The sequence below is a fragment of the Desmodus rotundus genome, chromosome 2 (assembly GCF_022682495.2).
Source record: "Desmodus rotundus isolate HL8 chromosome 2, HLdesRot8A.1, whole genome shotgun sequence".
Taxonomy (NCBI): Eukaryota; Metazoa; Chordata; class Mammalia; order Chiroptera; family Phyllostomidae; genus Desmodus; species Desmodus rotundus.
In genome coordinates this window covers 91812791-91834336 of record NC_071388.1, presented here as the reverse complement: position 1 = coordinate 91834336, position 21546 = coordinate 91812791, and the positions used below count along the sequence as shown (strand labels likewise).

Genomic DNA, 21546 nt, shown 5'->3' with positions numbered 1-21546 from the left:
AAATACACGCACACAGATACAGACACATTTGCTGGCCACAGCTGATTTCTGAGTGTTCGCTGTTGAATGAATGTGCTTTGGTTATACTGGATTTAGTTTCAGACTGCGTGATACATGTTAGCATTCTGAGTGAAGAGACGCATAGTTGCTTTTTTCCAACATAATATTCATGCCAAGCAATCAGATGTATTTTCCAGTAAGGGAAAACAAGTTTGATATCCGCTGATTATACCTTGCGATTTGCCTGTATTCTCCCTCGCAATATTTGTTAACATCACTTCATTGGGAAACATACATCATCAGAAATATTTTCCCCATCTAGAAATAAACAAGGAGTGGGGTTTTCACACAAACAAACCTGGAACCCACAGGTAAAACCCTGCTTGGGGATTTCAGTTGTAAAGTTTGCCCAGCAAAATAGCCCTACAAGAGATTGACTTTGTAAGTTTTATTCTTTTTTAGCAAGAAAAGTTGGGAGCTGTGTCGTGATATAAGTAAATTCTGCCTATTTGGGGTCAGTTCCTGAAAGTGGATTGTGAAAGAGAAGTAAGAAGACCGTACTGGCTTTGGAGAATGTCTTAATTTGGGCTGCTGTAACAAAATACTATCCCCTGGGTGGCTGATAAACAACAGAAGTTTATTTCTCACAGTTCTGGAGGGTGGGAAGTTCAAAGCTAAGAAAGGTACTGGAAGATTCAGTGTCTGGTGAGAGCCCACTTCCGGGACGAAAGAGTTCTGTGGGGTCTCTTTTATAAGCAAGGGTATTAATCCCATTCATGAAGGTCCGTCCTATGACCCAGTCACCTCCCAAGGACCTCACCTCCACATACCATCCCAGTGGGGTGAGGGTTCGACATGTGAGTCCTGGCGAGACACAGACCGTCTGCAGCAGAGGAGAAGGTGACTGTTCGAGATGTCCTGTGAGAGCCATCGAGCGTCTCCCTGGTCGTGAAAGTGCAGACTCAGCAGACCTTGGAGTAAGGGCCCGGTGTTTTTAGATCATTTGATATAAGGAGCACGAGAACCCTCAGAAGGAGATGCGGAGTTTCGTGATAATGAGGCAGACAGGGTGTGTGAGCAATCCACTGGCTAAATGGAAAATAGAGGGAAATTCCACGTTTAAACTCCAAGTTTTGGGGGCAGTTCATTCTGGTTACAGGTGAAAAAGTGTTTTCTTAAAGCTAATAAAATCTAGGATATTTGGAGGTATAATTCTTTATATATTACATTTGGCTTGTCAAATATTTTTCATTGAAGGACTTTGAATGTATATCTCTCCTTTAATTTCTATTAATGCTATTAAGAAGTAAGCTACCAGCTTATTATGATTGCTTTATGGGTACAGGTCATTTTTCTTTTCTGTACCTTCTTTAAAGATCTGTTTATCTTTGGTATTCTGTAATTTCTATAGGGTGTAATGGGGTGTGGCTTGCTAATTTATTATGCTTGGTATTCACATGGATTCCTGTATTTCATCAGTTCTGGAAATTTTTCATTTATCATAGCTCTGGATGATATGCATTTCCCCCATTATCTGTCTCTATTATTATTTTCTGTAATTCCAATCAGATGTATATTTTACCTTCTCACTCTATCTTCTCTTTCCCTTCACTTACCTTCCCCGTTTTCAGTTTCTTTGTCCCTCCATGCTGTCAGAATAATTTTTTCACATCTATCTTCAAGTTTATTCATTCTCTTTTCACCTGTATAACTGAAGTTTTTAAACACCAGTGGTTATATTTTTCATTTTTACAAGTTCTAATCGGTTCTTTTTTAAAAAAGTTTTTGGTAGTTTCTTACATTTTCAATACTTCTTTTATTTTATATTTTGTACTCAATATTTCTAGTATCTGAAGTTTTTAAAGGTCTGATTCTGCTTCTTGATGTTTCTCTTGATTTCTTCCCATGCCACCTTATTTCCTCATGTATTTTGTGATTTTTAATTATGAGCTAATGTTAATTGAAATTATATGTGTACGAATTCTTTGCCTTCAGAGAAAATGTATGCGTGTTCCTGTCGGGCACATGGAAGCACTTCCCAACTCAGACTATTGTGAAGTCTCAACCTGGGATTTCAGTTCATGTTGCTGATGGGGATTCCAACCTTAGATCCAATGAAAGTGACTCATGGTTATAAATGTCTCAGGAGAAATGTGTTCTTCCCAGCATCCCAAGGCTGGGACAGACAGTTGTATTTGTGGGGCTTTCCTTGAAGGGCACTTTTCATCCCCTGTTTTCTCTTTCCACCAAGGACGTCATCTTTTGGGAGCACTACCTTTAAGCAAGAATCTTTGACCCCATTTTCCACCTTTCTGACACCTTGAGATCTGTCTTCTTTCTCCCAAACGTAGTTTTCTCTGAGTTGTGCTTTCTTGTCATTTTTGGCCTCTAGGAATTTTCCTTTCTTGAAAATACAACTATGCATTTCTTAAATATATAATCTTTCCAATTTTATATTCTTTTTAGGTGCATTGCACCAGAAGGATATTTTCAATATCTAGTATTCCATATTGCCAGAAATAGAACTTCTATTTTTTATTTAATTAGGTGTATCAGATTTCTGCAGCCCTTAGAATTTACCAAACAGTAAATTTTACCAAAAAAAAAAATGACAAACATAGTATTGGTGACTTTTTATTGCATAAAATAATATAAACAAACAAACAAACAAAAATCTAAGTACCTCCTACCACACTATCATCCCATAGTAGAATGTTGAAAAAACAGATCATGACTTTATTATAGTTTGTATTTTGCTGAGATTGGTGATGGTGTTGTCATACGCCATCATTGGTCCATGGACTGGCATTTGGAAACCACTAAGCTATATCATGTCTTGAAGCATCCTCTATCTGAAAGAATTCTCACTGTGAAATCTATTAACCAGAAATTTCAACTATGAACATCAAGTCAACTGCCAACTGAGCTAATGCCATTAAATTACTTGTTTGCAACTGAGCAAATAACTTCCAATTTATAAAAAGAAAGAGAGCATGAGATGTCAAGTCAAAACCTTGAGTCCCGCCTCCATTCGGGAAAGTCACTTAGCTCCTTAGCCTCAGTTTCTTCCTCTGTGACAATACGTTACTCATGTGGGTACTTTGAGAACTAATGGGAGAAGTGTTCACTGGGGTTATTAACTTCTCTACTATCCCCCTCCCTTACAAAATACAAACCAAATCCCCCCAAAAGGACTAAGCACCAAACTTGAAACAATAGGACTTTCTTTTCATTATGGGTCTAGAACAGGAAATGTGTTCCATTGGTTCCTTTGATTCCTATCATGAAGGAAGAAGTGAGGGTCAACTATGACTTCTGGGAGAATAAAAGGTACTGGCAAGAGAGATAAGCCTGCCAAAATTTAAGCTTCACAGAAGCTAGGACTTTGTTCGTGGCTGCCTCCCCAGTACTTGTAACAGTGCCTGGCACATGACCAATGTTCAGTAACTGAATGAGGAATAAAAAAACAAAGCAGAGCCCTAGAACAAAATAAGTCACAACAAAACTACTACCCACATTACCGAACGGGAGCAGAAATGCTGTGTTCCACTTTAGTCTTCCCCTGATCTCTCCTCGACGCCCTCTACTTCCCATCCTCCCCAACACGCAGTGCTTCCCCAACAAGTCCTCACAGTCCCAGAGACAGAACCTGGCTTCAAGAGAGCACAGGCAAAATTTAAAAATCAATGTGTTGAACCACCTTTCCAGAGTCCTTGCGATCTGTGCATGAGCCTGGCGTAAGTGACTGTGTGCACGGTGCTCATTGCAGGCTCTGAAGGCCCTCACAAGCATCAATCAACTGTGTACTGAGAGAATGGTCTGCTAAAAGCGATGAATAATACCAGTTAACATTCATCAAGCATTTTCATTATGCCGGGCTCTATACTAATGGCCTTTTATGGATTACCTCATTTAATTCTCAGAGCAACCCACCCAGATGGGTACTATTTTTATCCCCATTTTATAGAATCTTAAAAAAGGTGAAATAGCTCATTGGGGGGTCACAATGTTGCTACTCTTGTCTGCAAAATTCACGCACTTAAGGCATTATGTGTAATACAGATTTTATACCACTTCCCAGTCTTTGGCATGGGCTACATATAAGCATATCCATATTATAGGGTGACTTTTCTTTTCAAAAAATATGTTTATTGATTTCAGAGAGAGAGGAAGGAAGAGAGAAATATTGATCAGTTGCCTCCTATACACGCCCTGACCAGGGATCAGACCCACAACCTACATGTGTCCTGATTGGGAATCGAACCCACACCCTCCTAGTGTATGGGATGATGCTCCAACCAACTGAGCCACACGGGTCAGGGCATGATGTGAACTTTCTTAAATAAATCTATTCTCTTTGATGTTCTTATACTAGGATATCAAGTTGAAAAGATAAATATGGGAAAAGAAAACCAAGTCTAAAAGTGAAAATAGAGTTTGAAGTGACCTAGAGTAAGAAGAAAAAGAACTAAACTACTCCCCTTTATCATACTGTCTTTTTTTCCTCCTCTAAATATCTTTGTCCTGTCCCTTTCTCTTCTTTACCACCACCCTCACGCTCAGATTGACTATGTCTTACCTTCACTACTGCTGCAAAGGCCTCCTAACTGATCTCTCCACATCTACTCTGACCACGCCCCCAATCCTAGTGATCCTTCCAGAAAGCAAGCAAGCATGAGTGTTTTTAAAATTGTAGAGCAACTTTTAAAAGCTGATCTGATTGTGTTCATTCTCCCACCTAAAACCCTTTTCAATGGCTTCCCTTTTCCCCTAGGGAAAAGTAAAAGTCCGTAATGGGGCCTATGGCCCAGCTTGTCTGACCCCTACCCACCCCCCAGCCACGCTGCCTCTGGTTGCTTCCACTTCGGCTACAGGGCTGCTGCATGTGCTGTTCTCTCACCTGAGACGCTCATCCACTACTTCTCCATCTGAGGCAGTCTGACTCATCTTTCAGACTGCTTGGCATTATGTCATTATTCAGGGCACGCCTGTGCCTGCTGTGCATCAAGAGATGTGGTTGAATGGGTGAGGAAAGGAATGACTCCATCGTGGTCCATACACAAGGTCTGCCAGCATCTGGTTTTCCTTCTGAACCCTCCTGAATGATGGTGCTGGAGCTCTTCCACCTCCTGCCTCTGCCACGATTGGCTCAGGGTCGGGATTAGACTGGGCCTGCAAGTGGATGTCATGGCTCAGGTTTGTATGACTTCAGGGGCTGGGATTATTCTTGGAAGCTCATCCAGAACCAGTTCTTCCAGCCCTCAAATAATTTTTGTAGCCACTTAACATCTGGTAATATTTCTGCTGAAATTCATTAGGGTGAATTCTGTTGTATGAAGCTGAATCCAACAATACGAGGCTCAAAGAGTGAGCCATAAGCCTCTGGGGCACTGGGTATAGACTTGTTCAGTCCACCCAGAGGCCAGTCCTTAAGTTGCTCCCTCTAATTGCCTTTTTCTGCTAACCCTGTTAACTGACTGGCTTCCTCTTTGTGTGTCCCATGAGTCAGTTTATGGACTCTCCCAAGGAACTCCTCATTACCCCTACTACTTAGGCCATAAAAAAGTCTGAGGCGGTTGGCTTGCCCAGAAGTGGTCCCAGCTGAGAGGGCAAGCAGAGTGGTGGTGAGATTGTTGGGACGGAGTAGCATTAGGCCTAGTCTGGTCAAGCAGCAAGACGTGAGGCGAGAAAGACAAAAGATCCTCCGTGGTCTTCTGATTCACAGGTTAAGGCTACCTCTCCAGATAGTCCAACATCTACGTCACCAGTTTCCAAGGGCATTTGCACCACCTGTGGAAAACATCGGATCCGTGAGCACCAGGTGGTCTTGACAACTCATCCCACCCACCCACCCCTGCACATAATGGCTGTATCAGCAGACTCTGAAGGCAACCACTGAGTTTCTTTTCATTACCAAGTAGATATAATACCCTGACAACAAAACAGAGGACACCAGTGTCTCCTCACAATATCACGACCAGTTGAGGCCACAGTAAGAAAATCAGCTTGCCTAGATGAGGACCCTTTCTCTTCTTGGGTAGCCAGGATTTAAAGGAGAGACTCTGACCTGTGCCACTGGTAATTGACTAACAGTTTTACACACTGAACTGACCCTGAGAACTGAGATATCTTCTTTCTCAGTGAAGAATACACAACATGATCTCGAAGAACTGCACAATGGTGCAAGCCAGAGGCATAAGGTGTGTGTAGCAGACTCAGAAACAGGCAAGTTAATCTTGTTGAAAGGATTGTTCAACTTTTGTTTGTGTTTGCCAGTGTTAGTGTTTTGCTGGCTTAAATTGTTACCTTTTTCTGGTTCCTTCTACTGCTCTATTTTAATGGGACCCAGAAATCCCTCTCCTGACCCTTTATCAGAATCAGAAAGTGAGGCAGAAGAAAGCACTAAACACCTAAATGAGAGTTCTGGGAAAGATTATGATTCCTCTGAAGAAGAGGACATGGTGATGCCCAAACTAACACCTCTTTAGAGACTTAGCTGGCAGGTTAAGTGCCTTTTAAAACGCTCAACAACTTGGCCCTGGCTGCTGTGGCTCAGTGGACTGAGTGCCAGCCTGTGAACCAAAGGGTCACTGGTTCCATTCCCAGTAAGGACACTTGCCTGGTTGTGGGCCAGATCCCCAGTAGGGGGCACACAAAAGGCAACCACACATTGATGTTTCTCTCCCTCTGTTTCTTCCTCCCTTCCCCTCCCTCCCTCTAAAAATAAATAAGTGAAACAAAAAATTATTAAAAAGACATCTTGGAAACCTTTAAATCCTAATTCATGGTTACATCATGCTAAACTCTTAGATCCAAGCACACCAGTCCACGCACTTGGAGAGATAGGTTCTCCCATTGCTCCTATTGTGTACCCAAACTGGAACCAACTTGAAACCAACTCCTTAATGGCCACCTCTGGCTTCTTGTGGAGTCCCAGCTCAAAAGCCTCTGACAAGTCCCAAGAGTGGAACACTGCAATTTGCCACGAACCTTGAGTAGAGCCACTCCCGTGACTGAATACCGAAAACAGACCCCTAATTCATCCCTTTCTGGTTGTTGCTGTGGCTGCTTAACTAAAACAGTATGGAAACAACCCACACTGAACCCATCAACAGTACTTACACTGACTTCCAAAAGGCAGTTAACAAACTCTTAACTGTATCACTATAAAGATCCACCATTTGTTCTGATATCTCTGGTATTGCTAACTGAGAAAGCAGTACAAAGTTACACAGCCCAGAGTTGAAAAAGGAATGCCTCCTCAACCAACTGCCCTGTCCTGACAAGCCGAGTATACCAAGTGCTGGATATATATCCAAGTGACTCAGCTGCAGAGAATGTGGGAGCTTTCCCTTTGGCAGACCCTGTGGATAAAATGAAAACTTCAGTGGAGAATTAGTCAAAAGGGACCATACTGCAAAAGATAAATTAACTATTCTCCACTTTCAGTCCTCTCCCCTGTTTACTCTGCCTATTGGAATGGTCTCTAACTACATATCTAATTATTTTTTTAAAGATTTTATTTATTTTTATTTTTAGAGAGAGGGGAGGGGAAGGAAAAAGAGGGAGAGAAACATCAATGTGTGGTTGCTTCTTGTACGCCCCCTACTAGGGACCTGGTCTGCAACCCAGGCATGTGCCCTGACTGGGAATCGAACCTTCAACCCTTTGGTCTGAAGGTCAGCACCCAATCCAATAAGCCACACCAGCCAGGCCTAGGTGCCTAATTATTAATGGGAAGGCAAAGGTAGGCTGCTATCCCTTTTGATACCCATCCTTCACAACAACCGTTGTGGGAAGTGGAAAGTCAGCTGGTCCCAAGAACACCTTCCTGAGCTTAGTCTTTTTGGGCACTCATTTATTAGGAAGGTAGTTGAATTAAATTGAATAACTAGGCAAAAGAACAAAGTGGGAATATGATTTACATCCTAGCGTTTATATTGATAGGTCTATATATGGTACACTTTAGGGTTTCCTATTTTGGGGGGAGAAAGTGGAGTTTCGAACCTAGCTTATACTACTCTGGACCTATTACAGCACCTGCAATTACAGCATGGACACCTTAAACGTTTCCTCCAGGCTCTCTCTAGCTAAGTTGACCTATAAGATGATACCTGGTGATTAAACAGACACCTTTTCTATAGGATATATATTTCCTGCATCTTAGCACCCAGACTTAAGTCAACAGGAAATAAAACATATTCCAAAAGACCAAGGGGAAAGGATTATTAAGAGGGCATTTATGTTTTCAATACTACCTACTAACGGGTTGAAGTATTTCAGTCTGTACGTTTCCCGGAGCAGTACTTCATGCACTTTCCCCATCTACTGCAAACTTTCCAGGATCACTTCTAACTCTAAAGAAACTTTCTACAGAAAACCTCAGCCTAATACAACCTGAAGTTAGAGTTTTTTAGTATCACTGTTTTTCTACACAGATTGGCTTTAGATGTATCTGAGCAAGGAAGTGTACATACTGTTGTAAATGAGTCTTGCAGTGTTTGTTTAGTTGAGTCAAAATGTAGAAGTCAACATAAAGCACAGGAGACTAGACCTTTTCACACACCCACAATAAAGAGTGAAACCTGAAAAAAAAAGGCTGAAGCTACTTCTATCAATCACTTCAAATGTAAATAGCGCCCCCTCCTATACGTCCCATACACTCTGTACAGCACACTTCAGTGTACATTTTGTCACGTTGTGTTAGACGTACCTGTTTACTTTAACTCCCACTAGACGGTATCTGCATCAGATGAGCCTATTTTGTGCAGTATTGACTCCTAGTGTTTCACACTATGCCCTGCATGTAGTAGGTGCTCAACAAACAGTTCTACAGTTTGTCAATGAATAGATAAATATCTGATGTTAGTGTGGTACTTCTTGCTGAATCCCAGGGTCTTTCCCCAACTCTTCTGACTCAATTCTCGACCAGTCAACAAAACACTGCTACAGGAAGAGAGAGAATTGCCAAAAGTTCACTGCTTGAATAAATAAACTCTTCTCAATTTGGTCAATCATATAAAAATTTCATAGTCTCACGCTTCCTCTTGGGAATGTCAAAATTCTATAAGGAAGTTATTTTATAACCTCTGAAAAGCACTTTCCTCAAGTTATGGTTTTCTTTGGCTTGGAACTGACTATATCTCAGTATTGTCTGTTGAGGTGTAATTGTGATGAGATTTCTGAAAGGCAAAATAAAATTCTTTGACCACATCACAGTTCTCATTGGCAGCTCCTTCTTTTAAAGATTGGCCCTCATAGATCTTCTTTCATACCCACGGTCCTGCATAGCAAACAACACACAAATGAATAGAAAATGGTGTCAAAAAAACGACCTTGAACACCAATACCTGTGTGTGTTTGTTTGCTTTTGCCATTTCATTCAACTGCTAGCTGTGAATTAATTCTCCCAGTCAAAATTAATTTCTCCCTCCTCTGTTGCACAATACTACTTCCTTTATTCTGCAAGTATAGTATCTAGCACTTCTTCTCACATATTGCAGAATCAAGTTCCCCAGTAGCCTTGTTTAGAAGCCGCTATACCATTTATTCAAAGGCTGGAGGAGAACAACAAACTCTCATTATGATGAGTGTCCTAGATGGTTGAGTAGCTTCTCTCACTAGATAAAAGACTAGTTCTCATGTACCAGGCTCAAAACACTTGCATTCAAATTTACACGACAGCAGTATTATAAGTGATATTCCTTCCATGCACATAAGATGTGAATCTGCTACACTGTTACTCGTGAGTGTGTCTCCGAATACCTGAATCAGAATCGCCCTGGGCTGTGATTCGTTAATCCCTGCAGATTCAGGCGGCATGGTAGTAGCGCTGCTGAATTAGAGATCCCACCTGGAAGAGAGGACTCAAAAACATAAAATACATGCTGGGACCCCATCTGTTTGGTAGTCCACTATGTTTTCAATCGTAGGCCTCACATCATTACATGTTGTTCAAAAGATTGTTGTGATTGCTGCTGCTTTGAAATTATTTTGCCCACTGAAGTTTGAGGACTGCTGACTAGCTATATGACACATCACAGTAGGCGATATAAGGATACATAATAAAATCACATAATAAATTAATTAAATATTCATGAGAGAAATATGAACAGAATATTAGCAAGGGCTGATGTAGAGATAATTCTGCATAGAAGTCTCTAGAAAGACATAGAGCAGATTATTGTCAAACTGGGTCATTCAGAATGCCCTGGAAATAGCCAATCAGAGAAGCAATGCAGAAAACTCTGGGGTGGCCAAGCATGAGCTGGTTTGGAGAGGCAAACACGTCTTGTGTGCCAGATATGAGCGAGTCCGTCATGATAGCTTACGGGGCCTGGGGCGGAGAGTAGAGGTGGGACGAGGGAAACCGGCGGAGGTAGCCTGACTATAACGACCAAGACCAGGCTGTGAGGCCCTTTGGCCATATGTGCTTGCCCCTGTATTCTCAGAGCTGGAAGCTATCTCAAAAGGCACACTGGCACAGCTGTGGTCTGACGCAGTAAAAGAAGGAGTTGCTCTCAGACACAGAGCTTCCACACACTTGCTCGCTTTGAAGTGTGTAGTTGTCCTTCCATTACCCCCAGGTGACCATTTTAAGTTGCTTAGAGGCCTTTCTGTTACATTGACCAGTCAGCTCAGAGAGCCAAACACACTGGACTTGTCTGGCTTATGATTTATCTGAAAAGGAATCCTAAATGGGGCCATGAGTTATTTTCAGTGACCACAACTTTACAGCCCAACAGTAAATTCTGAGATACTGTGGGCAGAGCCCGGCTCCCAGTGTCTGATCATTTGTTCAAGCTTCAGAACGAAGAAAGTTGAGGAGAGACTCGGTGACAGATTCAGCCTGACCACATTTGCTGGGGGATTGCAGATCTTGGAGACAAGGGCAGGCCCCCTCTGTCCCTGCCTCTCAGCGTGGCAGGGTGAGGGCAGGCTCCCCACCGGCACAGCCAGCCTTCAGTCCCAGAAATTAAGGCAAGAATGAGGCCTGCAGTGGGGAGGAAAGCCTTGCTAGGCCACAAGAAAGGTGGGCAGGAACCCAAACCAAAGGGTTATTCTGGACCTTTCCCTGTGGTTCTACGGGACAGGAAAAGCACCCTGGTCAAGGTCTTGCCACTACTCTCATCTCATCCACCTCCAGTCCCTCCAGTCTCACATGGAAACAGCAAAGCACAGCCCTTTGCTCAGCATCAGCCTACCCACCTGTGCCCCTGAGCTTGCACTTTGCTGTAAGGAGGCCCACACTCAGCAGTAATGGCCAGAGCTTCCTAAATCCTGACCTTTACACCAAGGGTCTGCTTAACCCTCCCAGCACCGCATGGAGTGCATTCTGTAATGAAACCATAGCACAAACAGGAAACAGTGGCACAAACAGGAAACAGTGGCACAGAGAGCTGCCGTCACCCAGCCCCCATGGCACCCACTGCGGGGCGGCAGGGCTGGCACGCGCACCCAGGCCCGTTCCAACTCCACACCCACACGCTTGGACTCTACAGTGCACTGCTTCTCAGGCAGAAGTGAAGCTTGGTCATAAAGGCAACCCAGCTTCCATGAGAAATTTGAAAACTATATAGAAAAGACACCAAAAGGAAAATGAAAATCACCTCCCATTCCACCACTTCCACCTTTCGGGGAAGCGTGTAAAGGAAAAACTGAAAATCCCTTCGTATTTCTAACTTTGGCTCTCATAGGCATCCTTTTCCTTTAATGTTTACACACATGTGTGTATATGCACATACTGTGTTAGTTTAAGAAATACTGGCTGTTTCCACTTGCACAATACGATTACTTTTGTGCATTGCTTTATCACTTAATATGACATCTACTTTAATGATTGTGTAGTTATCCACTGTCTGCTGGACCATAATCTATTCCACCAGTGTTATAGCAATATCCTTGTCCGTGTATCTTTATGTACCCATGCTAATAGTTCCGTAAGATATATGTCAATGACTCGGAGCATATGCATTTTTCATTTTTCCAGTTGTCAAATCACCCGGTGGATTTTAACTCTTCTTGATGGCAAAAGGGGTGTTGTTGGTAATGAATCTACATTATGTAATGAAAGTCACACATAACTTACTTAAGCATGATTGTATATAACACTGAGTAAGTGATATAAAAGGTGTTTCTCACATACATTTCAAATTCTTTCTCCCTAAGAAACTAGAGAAATATTTTGCTTGTTGCGGGTAAGAAAATGTGTCTCTTTCTGGCTCCTCTAGAATTCTCCCCTCTGCTGGGCACTGAGGAGAACTGCATCCACATGAGTCCACCTTGGGACCGATCTTCCTTGTATATGTGACTTTATGATTTTCTGAAAATGGACATTCTTGATACCTTTACTAGTTCAAACTAGTTTTTTTTTCCATTCATAAATTTTATATTTTTATTCTTAGGAACAGTGAAAGAGTCTCAATATGCTAGAAGCAAGCAACATTGAGCACACAATTTTTAACTCTTTTTGAAATAGATCCTTATATTATGTTTTATTAAACGACACTATTCAGAATGTACTTCAAATACCAGATCTTTATGAATAACTCTCCTCAAATGGCTGCTCTCTCCAATACCCTCAGCAAAACACTTGCTGCTGATTTTTCTGGTTGCCCGGCCTGCCCCCGTGTTCCTGGGCTGCTGAACCTGATGGCTCCATGTGCTCTGCTCAGTGGGGGGAGGGCAGCGTCGCTGGTTTTGTTTTCTGTTTTTGTTTTGTTTCTTTAAGAGTACCTTCCAGATTGAGTTGGTCCTAGTCAAACCCTTCAACTTCCCTCGTGACTTCTGCCACCCCCTCCCACTCGCTGCCCTTCCAGCCAAATGCCCATCTCCTCAGGGACCCTCTGCTGTCAGCCAAACCCAGCATGGCCACTTTTTAGATCAACACAAACCCCTCTCCTTGACCTGGCCCTCCTTGTACTAATTGCTGTCCCGCCTGAGAGACAGTGTAGCCAAATGCAGAGCACGTGGGGCTTTGGAATCAGATACTTGGGCATCCAAATCTGACTCTTAACCCTGTTGTCCGTGTGGTCTTAAGCAAAGCATTGAACCTCTCTGGGACTCAATTTCCTCCATTATAAAATGGGGTTAATGAAAAAACAAACTCACAGGACTGTTGAAAGGACCTAGTATTCGGTGTCTGGCACACACAGATGTAATAATTTGTGACTATTCTTGATACCACTCCACAGCCAAACTTCTCAGATGAGGCGTTACTGGTAATGTCATATAAAATTGTTTCAGACTTGGGAATTTTATCAAGTTTCTTTGATACACGAGCTTTGGAGGAGGCTCTGCCTCTTCAGCTTCATCAGCCTTAGTGTCAGTCCCCGTCTGCTGACAGTCTGTGTGCAAGCGGGACACCTACACAGCCCCTCAGGGAGGGTCCCATCCCCAAGGACGGGACACACAGGAGCTGCGATCTTTAAGCTCTTACTCAGGTATGAGAGCTCTCCCTGCCAGCCCTCCCATTCGAGACCCAGCATCAGGAAGTGGCTCAGCTGAGGCCAGGCAGCAGGCCAGCAAGCTGGTGGGCAGGCATATTTTGGGGAAGGACGCTGAGACTGCTGCTCCTCGCACCGTGGCTCCCAACCCAAGGCGGTTAGGGCCTGTGTGGGGTCTGTGTAGTAAGCACAGTACCTGTGAGCAGAGAGGCTGCTGACATCTCGTGGGCGGGGCCCCAGGCATCACAGATCCTGCACTGCCTGGGACGGCCTCACCCAGTGAGAAAGGTCCCCCCAAAATGCCAATAACACTCCTTTGGAGAACCATCTGTAGGGCTTGGACCTCAAAGAGTCATTATCATTGTTTCCCACCCTCGTGAACTGGGCCGGAGCATTGGGTGAGCTGCCAGGCGCCCTTTGCCCCCTTGAATGGGGGCTGAGTTACAACTACAGATGAACCAGGCCATGCCTCCTTCTTGAGCGCCACATCGGTGCTCACCTGGCTGCACACGCAGAGCAGACAGAAGGCAAAGGCGTACTGTCTAGTCAATAAAGCTTTGACTTCAAACCCCTAGGAAGTACCCTTGCTGGTAAACTGCTATTTGGCATCTTGCCTACAAGTTTATGCCCAAAGAAAAGCCAACTCAAGGGAAAAATTATTCCACTGAACCTTGGGCCTCCCAAGGGGAATATAACCCACTGCCCCAGGGCCCAGTGATGGCACTGATTCTCCCGCAACTCTGCTCCCATCCCCGGAGCATGGAGTGTGCCAGATACGGACAGCCTCTAAGTCTTATCTGAAGGACCCCCAAAATAATAATTAATGATCAACACTTTCTGACTGCTTGCTATGTGCCAGGATCTATGCTTATACTTTATATACATTATCTCACTTAATACCAAGTGACATAAAATGAAGCTCACATGAGAAAAAAGCAATTCCATTCATACTAATCCAGTCCCTGGGCCTCTGTGGGTGAGTCACTCTGGGCCTGCTGCACTCCCAGAATCCCTCGGGTGTCTCTGCAGCTAGAATCCTGAGTTGGGGGCTCACCCACACAGGGAGACAGGGAGGATTTGTCTCTCACATGCCTTCTGCCATTAACAGAGATAAATCCAGGTATTGTCATTACAGTAATGGCCTCTGAGACTAAGAGGAGTTAAAGAGAAAGTCAGTGAATGCCAAATATCTTGAAAAATCTATTCATTATGAAGTCACCTTCTAATGTGTTCGGAGGAAACAATAACATCTATTTTCACTCCAGACACTGCACTCTGTGGTAAATAAAATCACGAGGTGGCTCTATCCTCTAAGTCCCCAGAAACTGTTTCTAATTATTGTCAGAAGCACATCAATTACCAATAGAGCCTCCAGGCAGCCCTCGATGTGGCTGTGATTAGAAACATGTTTTACTTCCATTTCTTCCGTCAAGCCCCTCAGCCCTGCGCATATTAATTGCTCTGTCTTGGCCATGGGCCTACTTTCCTCACCCTCCTCTCTGAACCGTGTGGCCTCTCAGGGCTAAGTCGGCATCTTTGTTTGGCCTTGGCTCTGCACCTCACCCTCTTTGACAAGCAACTCAGTACCTGCCAAAGGGCTCAGTCTCCCTTCAAAAATACTGGGGCTCTGGTAACCAGATATTTGATAAAAACTGCTTCAATTTTAAAAAAACAAAAGAAAAAGAAAGAAAGAAAAGAAATCCATGGCTGGGTGGCTCAGTTGGTTGGAGCATCGTCCCATACACCAAAATGTTATGGTTTCCATCCCTGGTGAGGGCACATATCCCTGGTCAGGGTTGTGGGTTCGATCCCTGGTCTGGGAGCGTAAGGGAGGCAACCAATTGATGTTTCTCTCTCATATCGATGTTTCTCAAACTCTCCCCCCCACACACCCACAAAAAAATGTCCTCAGGTAAGAATAAAAAAGAAAACATGCTGGGCCAGGTACTATGATAAGCACACAGCATACATATCTCAATGAATCTCCCAGAAAGACACTGCGAGGAAGATACGATCATTAGCTCCATTTTATATTTAGGAAAACTGAGGCACAAGGAGCTTAAATAATTCTCTCAGAATCACGTAACTAAGGAACAGAGAACCCACAGCCACACATGTGGAGTCTGTCTTTGCTCCCAATTCCTCCCAAGCCCTTGAGCTCAGGGGCAAGTTGGGCTTCTCCCTTACTGTCCCTCCCCCTTCTTATTACTGACTTCTGCCTGACTACTGACTCCCACTCATTCCTTTAAGATTTTGGTTTAGGTGGACTCTTTCCAAAGCTACTTCTATTACAATTCTTGGTTCTTTCAGCTAGACTTCACGAAGTTGGGTTCTAGGGAGCACCCCCTTGGCCAACTACAACACGAAGGGTTGTACCTGCCGTACAGAGAAATGGCCCCCAATGACTTCACCTCCTCTCTTTGGTTCTGCCATGCCTCAGCTAGCCATCCCACGCTGGTGCCCCTGACTAGATGTCAGCAACAACCACGACTGCAGCTGGACTGTTCCAACATCTCCCTCTCCGACCACTGCCTCCTGCCTTTGCAGCTCATCTTTTTTAGTCATCCAGCTCCAACAGTTCATGGGCCACACCAGGACCTACAAACCATTGTTCTTGGCACATTTTTATTGTCCCTAATTCCTTCCTTGCCTCCTGCCCACCTTACCCAACTGGGATCTGTGGGCCATCATTGTGTTAAGCTGCGTGTTCACCTTCAGCTGTCTCAGCCCACTCTCCCTTCATTGCCCTCTGCTGGCAAAACCCTATATCTCCTCCACACCAGCACGCCCCTCACTACATGCCAGCAGCTGGACAGTTAAGCAAGACTGAAGAAAACAACCATGCAGACTGGTCTCACTTCCTTCATCCCACAGATCTCGTGCAAGGCCCCCAGTGCTGCCTGGCAGCCTACTGTATTTCCCTAGTCCACACACTTTCCCAGGACTATGTCTGCCGCTCCTCTCTCTCCTCAAACGTCCAACACCTTCTGTTCCCCCTCAGGAACTCTCAGCTGATAGCTTCACTCCCCGCTTGACTGAGAAAATTGGAGCAATCAGAAAAAGAATTTGAACGGATTTCTACCATTACATGTACCCATCTCTCTGCATTTCTGTCCGTGTACTTCACCTTCCCTCCTGTTGCTGCGGATGAACAGTCTGTCTTCTATCTAAGTCAACCCCTCCACTCTGCAAGGGCCTCACCCCTCACGCCTGCCCAAGGACATTCATTGCTTTAGCATCAGTTGTCCTTCTCTACTGAATCAGTAAACAAACATGATGTTATTCTCCAATCAAAAAACACAAACAACTTCCTCTGACTCCACATCTAAATTAAATTCCTGCTCCATTTCTATTCTGCTTATGACAAAACTCCTTGAAATAGTAGTCTTTGCTTACTCCAATTTTTCTCGTCCATCTTTTCTAGAACACATCCCAAGTAGATTTTTGTTCCTCCATTCTGCTGAAACAGCTCTTGTTTAACTCACCAATGACTGCCCATTGCTAAACACAGTGGGAGACTCTTACTCGGCATTGAACTGCCATACTACTTGACTCAGGTGCTCACACCTTCCCTTCTCACAATGCTTTCTTTTCTTCCCTCTCTCATCAGATGATCATCTCCAACCCCTTTGCTTATTCCTCCTCATCTCCCGCAACATTTAGGTGTTGGAATCCCCTAGGGTTTTAGCCTTCACATCTCTTCTCCTCTAGCTGCAATCCCGCCTTGGCCAACAGCTCCAGCCTAGACATCTCCTTCGACATCCAGACTCAGGTGATCAACTGGCCTCCTCGCTGTTTCTGGAACATGCTCCTGCCCCCATGGCTCTGTGCTAGCTTCTTTCTCTGATTCTTCCCCCAAAAGAGCTTGTTCTTTCCGGTCTCCACTAAACAATCACTTCAGAAGGGAGCTCTTCACTGCCTACCTGATCTAACACCGAGCCACCGTTAGTTACCTTCACCACTGCTTCTCCCTACCCCTAACCCACAGTGTTTTTTCCATAGCATCTGTCTCTTTCTAGAATATTATAAATATAATTATTTATTTATTTATATTTGTCTCCCTTCAGTGGAACCTAAGTCACATGAGAGCTTGAACTGCTCCTTCCTCAACATCTAGAATAGTGTTGGGATCATAGTGGGCACTCCCCTTAAATGTACTTTGAATAAATGAATTTGCGATTTGAACCCATGCAGTCGGACTCCAGTGGCCTCGAGTCAGAATGGTCGAAGAGGAACATCCTTGTCATGCAGGACTCTGGGAACTATTCGAGAATTTGAAAAATTGGCGGTCTCACCTAGTAAGGACAGAACAGAAAAACAAAAGTTGTGGATCATAACCTTATTTTTGCCTCCTTTCTAGTGGGCTGAGAAACCCCATTTTTACATCTGTGTTACTATGAGATGTAAAACGCCCGTGTATCCTGAGAACATGCGGTTTGACCTGACACGTAACTGCATCCACAGATCATTAAGGTTTCATATCAGTCTTTTATTTTTTTTTAATTAACCAATCTCTATTTCAACTGCCATGTTCTCACCCCACCTCCTACCTCTACCCTGTGGCATTTTCCCCATCCAACCACACCTGTACCCATTCATGGGTAAATCTGCGCCCACGCAGGCAGACAGAGCCATCTTGCCCTGCTTAGTTGAGAAATTTGTAACACTACAATCACACCTGCCATCTGAGCAGAGCTGGACAGAATCAGAGCCCTTATTGAAGTAAGGATGGGCTTTTAGCCCTGTTCTATTGAAAAAAAAAAAAAGAGCTAACTCTGTTTTGGGGTTTTTTTTGGTGTTTGGTTTTTTTTTTTTGCATTCACCTAGATATTCGTGCTAGACCTTGCATGAGAAAGAAAAACACTTCTCTCTGACCCCTGTAGTGATCACCTGGTGCCTTGAAGCAGGAAACTTGATTGCCCTCATCTCGGCTGAGTTTCAGTTTTACCAATCACAGAATGACTCAACCCCTTTTTAAAAGCCAGCTGTGACCATTGACTCTGTGACCTCCTGTGGTGGTGAATTCAGTTGAAAAAATAATAATGATAAAATAACACAAGTTACCGAAGCTATTATGCTTCAATTATCAACCCTTTGGGGGCTGGAGAAAATAAAGCAAGTTGTCCGGACCCAGGGAGTTGGGGGTGCACATTTCCCTTCTCCAGAGGCATCTTGTGATGTGCCCCACACCAGCGGTGACTTCCCAGGACAGCTTTCTCCCCGCCGCTCCCCAGCAGCAAGAGCTGCTGACACGCAGGCTGACAAGCAGCACTGAAACTTATCGAGTGTGTCCTTTCGGCTTCGAACCTCATGGTCTGTCCTCCCCTGTTGTCACCCGGCTCTTGCTCATTCACTCACCACTCACACTGATCTACAAAATGATCAAAGAAAAACTCCACTGACTCACCCCTGCACAGACCAGCAGGAGGACTGGTCAAGGGTGTGCGTTAACTATTACTAGATTCTAATCCATTCTTTTCAACCAGCCCACTGACTCACTCACTCGCACTCTCTCCCTTCCTTGCTCTCATTTTTCAAAAAATAAATAGATGAATTCTGGGTTGGCTGAAGATTTCAGCACTGTGACTGCTGTGCAGATGGATCCCGCTGAAGCTGGTGCTGGCTCTCTAGGGAGTAGCATGAAATGCTGGTTTTCAAAACCTGAGCAGCGTGTAAATGGCAGCTAAAAAGGAAATGCAGACTGGTGCTGAGTGTTAATTGTCTCTTCCTCTCTTCCTCACATACTTCAGAGACTGTGTGGTGGCAGAAGACAGGAAAGCAGGCCTGCCCCCTCGTGGGGTGGGCTTTCTTTCTTTCAAGCTGGACTGAGAGAATAACACCTAGAATCTAAGTCAAAACATGGAACAGGATTTTGTTTTATTTTTTTTTCTTCTTCCTTTTTCAAGTTCTCATCTGATGAAAGTCAGGGAGGTGGCACTGAGCTTGTAATGAAAGTAAGATTCTGCTGAGAATGAGTCAATGAGATGTGACACAGAAAGGGGAAGCAGGGTGTCTTTGGTTTGAAATGACAGGCGATAAACCACGGGGGTGCCTGGTGAGATTTTAGTCCATAACTAGGTAGCAACCTGTCAAATACAGGCCCCTTAAATGCATCACAAGAATTCTCACTTCAGATGATTTCAATTCCAGCTCTGCCTGCGTGAGTGTGTGAGTGTATGAAAGCATGCATAGCGAACATAACTGAATGCCCAAACACACCGCCATGTCCTGTTAAGGGCACAACAGGAATCCCATCGGGGCAAGGGTAATAGAATTCCCTCTATTACCTTCCTTGCTTAGGCAGTGACAAGGTCTTATGACCACATCCCAGGCTCGGAGCCATTCATTTTCATCCCTGACCATTCGTGTTAGCTTTCTCCCAAGACAGCAATCAAGCAGAATCTTGACTGACTGTCTTTTTTTTTGTATGTGTTTTGTCTGAATGAAGTGGGGTTATTTGAATTTATGCAGGTTTGAATAAGATGGGGAAATAGAAAAGCAACTGAGAAAATTGACTATCAATTGGCAGGAGAAGAGAAGGATCTGGAACTTTTTCTTTAATTGTAAAATCCCTGGGCCCTACCTGAGCCCTCGAACCCTGGTCCTGTGGCCTCCCTGTTTCTCCACACATTTATGAAAAGGCTGTGATTCATGCTGCTGTTGCTGAGTGCCAACTCCATTCTAGCTCATCAGCTGGAGGCAAAGATGAGCAATCACAAATGAAAACAAGTCATTGCCTGGATCCACTCTCTCCTGCGTGATCAACAATATGTAGGTGAGCTGGTCCCCACCCTGTACTTCACATACATGACCAAGAAGAGTGTGTAGCTACACTTTCCAAAGACATGGCCCCCTCCTGCCACTGCCCCCAGCTTAGCTGGGTGGGGTGCTCTACACTCCAGCCTCTCCTAGTACCTTTCCTGACAGCTGAGTGAGCTCGACCAAGGATGGGAAAACCACCAACTGACCTTGCTGCAAGTACAAAGTGGACTCACTCAAGCTGTGTGTGCATGAAAGTGGCAAGAAGACAAAGAATGTCATTTCAAGGAACAGGCAAGAGGGTGGTTGTGGGGTTAGAAGGGGGTTCATCTTGGCTGGCGCCACCCCTGAAAGAGGTTCCCAGGCTAGGAATAGGGCTCAGGTATGGGAAGGCCTCCTGGACAGCCAGGCCTCTCTCATTAGAAGCACCTCTTGAGTCTGAATCCAGTCACCTTCCGGTTACAGTCTGATTTTCCCAATCTATTTTTCTCCCAAAAAGGGAGTGGGCCCCACATGCAGGTCACCTAGACAAAATGACTGCAGAGTCACCACCAGTACATGGGAGTACTGGTGTTTGCCATTGAAGATGGTGACGTTGGCTAATGGGCTTTAAAGTGTGACTTGGTCTTCTCAGCCCTGTTTGTACAAGGAGTCTGTCCTTTTAAAGGGATCCCAGAGCAGGTGTCTCCACAGAGGTGTGAAGGGATGGGGCTGATGTTTTCTCTTAGTAATAACTTGATTCCAGTGGTAGGTTATATGTGAGCCAACAAGAGCTTCAGGCAAGGTCTCAAAGCTACTTAAATGTCACTGACTGCCTAGTGAGTGCAAAAGGGAGCTGTTGTCAGAAACACCCCCTCTCTTCTGTCGCATAAGCTGGCAGACCTACCGAAGTGGCTCACCTGCAGCCTGGCTGCAATTTGACCATGGCAACCAAAAGAGATGACATAGTCACTGCTGCCAGTCCAGCCCTTCCCACAGGTAACCAAAATAGATCCCTCATAAATCAGTTCTCCAAATCTATGGGACAGGAGTTCAAACTAAGATTATCTGGCAGAAGCATGTGATGGAGGGTGGGGGAAGGTTGATTGAGAAGGGATGTGATGTGATGGAAATGTCTCTGGAGTGAGGGAAATGTCCTCTATCTTAATCATGCAAGGGTTACATCAGTACCTGCATTCATCAAAACTGAGCAAACCATACATTTTGTGTCTGTTCACTTCAATGTATATATATTATAATTTCAGGGTAAAAAAGCTACTCTATTTCTTCTAAGCCACAAGAGGGGCAATTCTGCTAGTCCTCACCTCCAATCTACCTTCTGGTACAAGTTGAGGAAGAGCAG

General features: G+C 44.3%; 1 pseudogene; it reads left to right on the top strand.

The window, feature by feature from the left end:
* The first annotated feature begins 6338 nt into the window (after nt 1–6338).
* Nucleotides 6339–7170, top strand: LOC112320469 (DDB1- and CUL4-associated factor 16-like; annotated as a pseudogene).
* The last annotated feature ends 14376 nt before the right edge of the window (nt 7171–21546 follow it).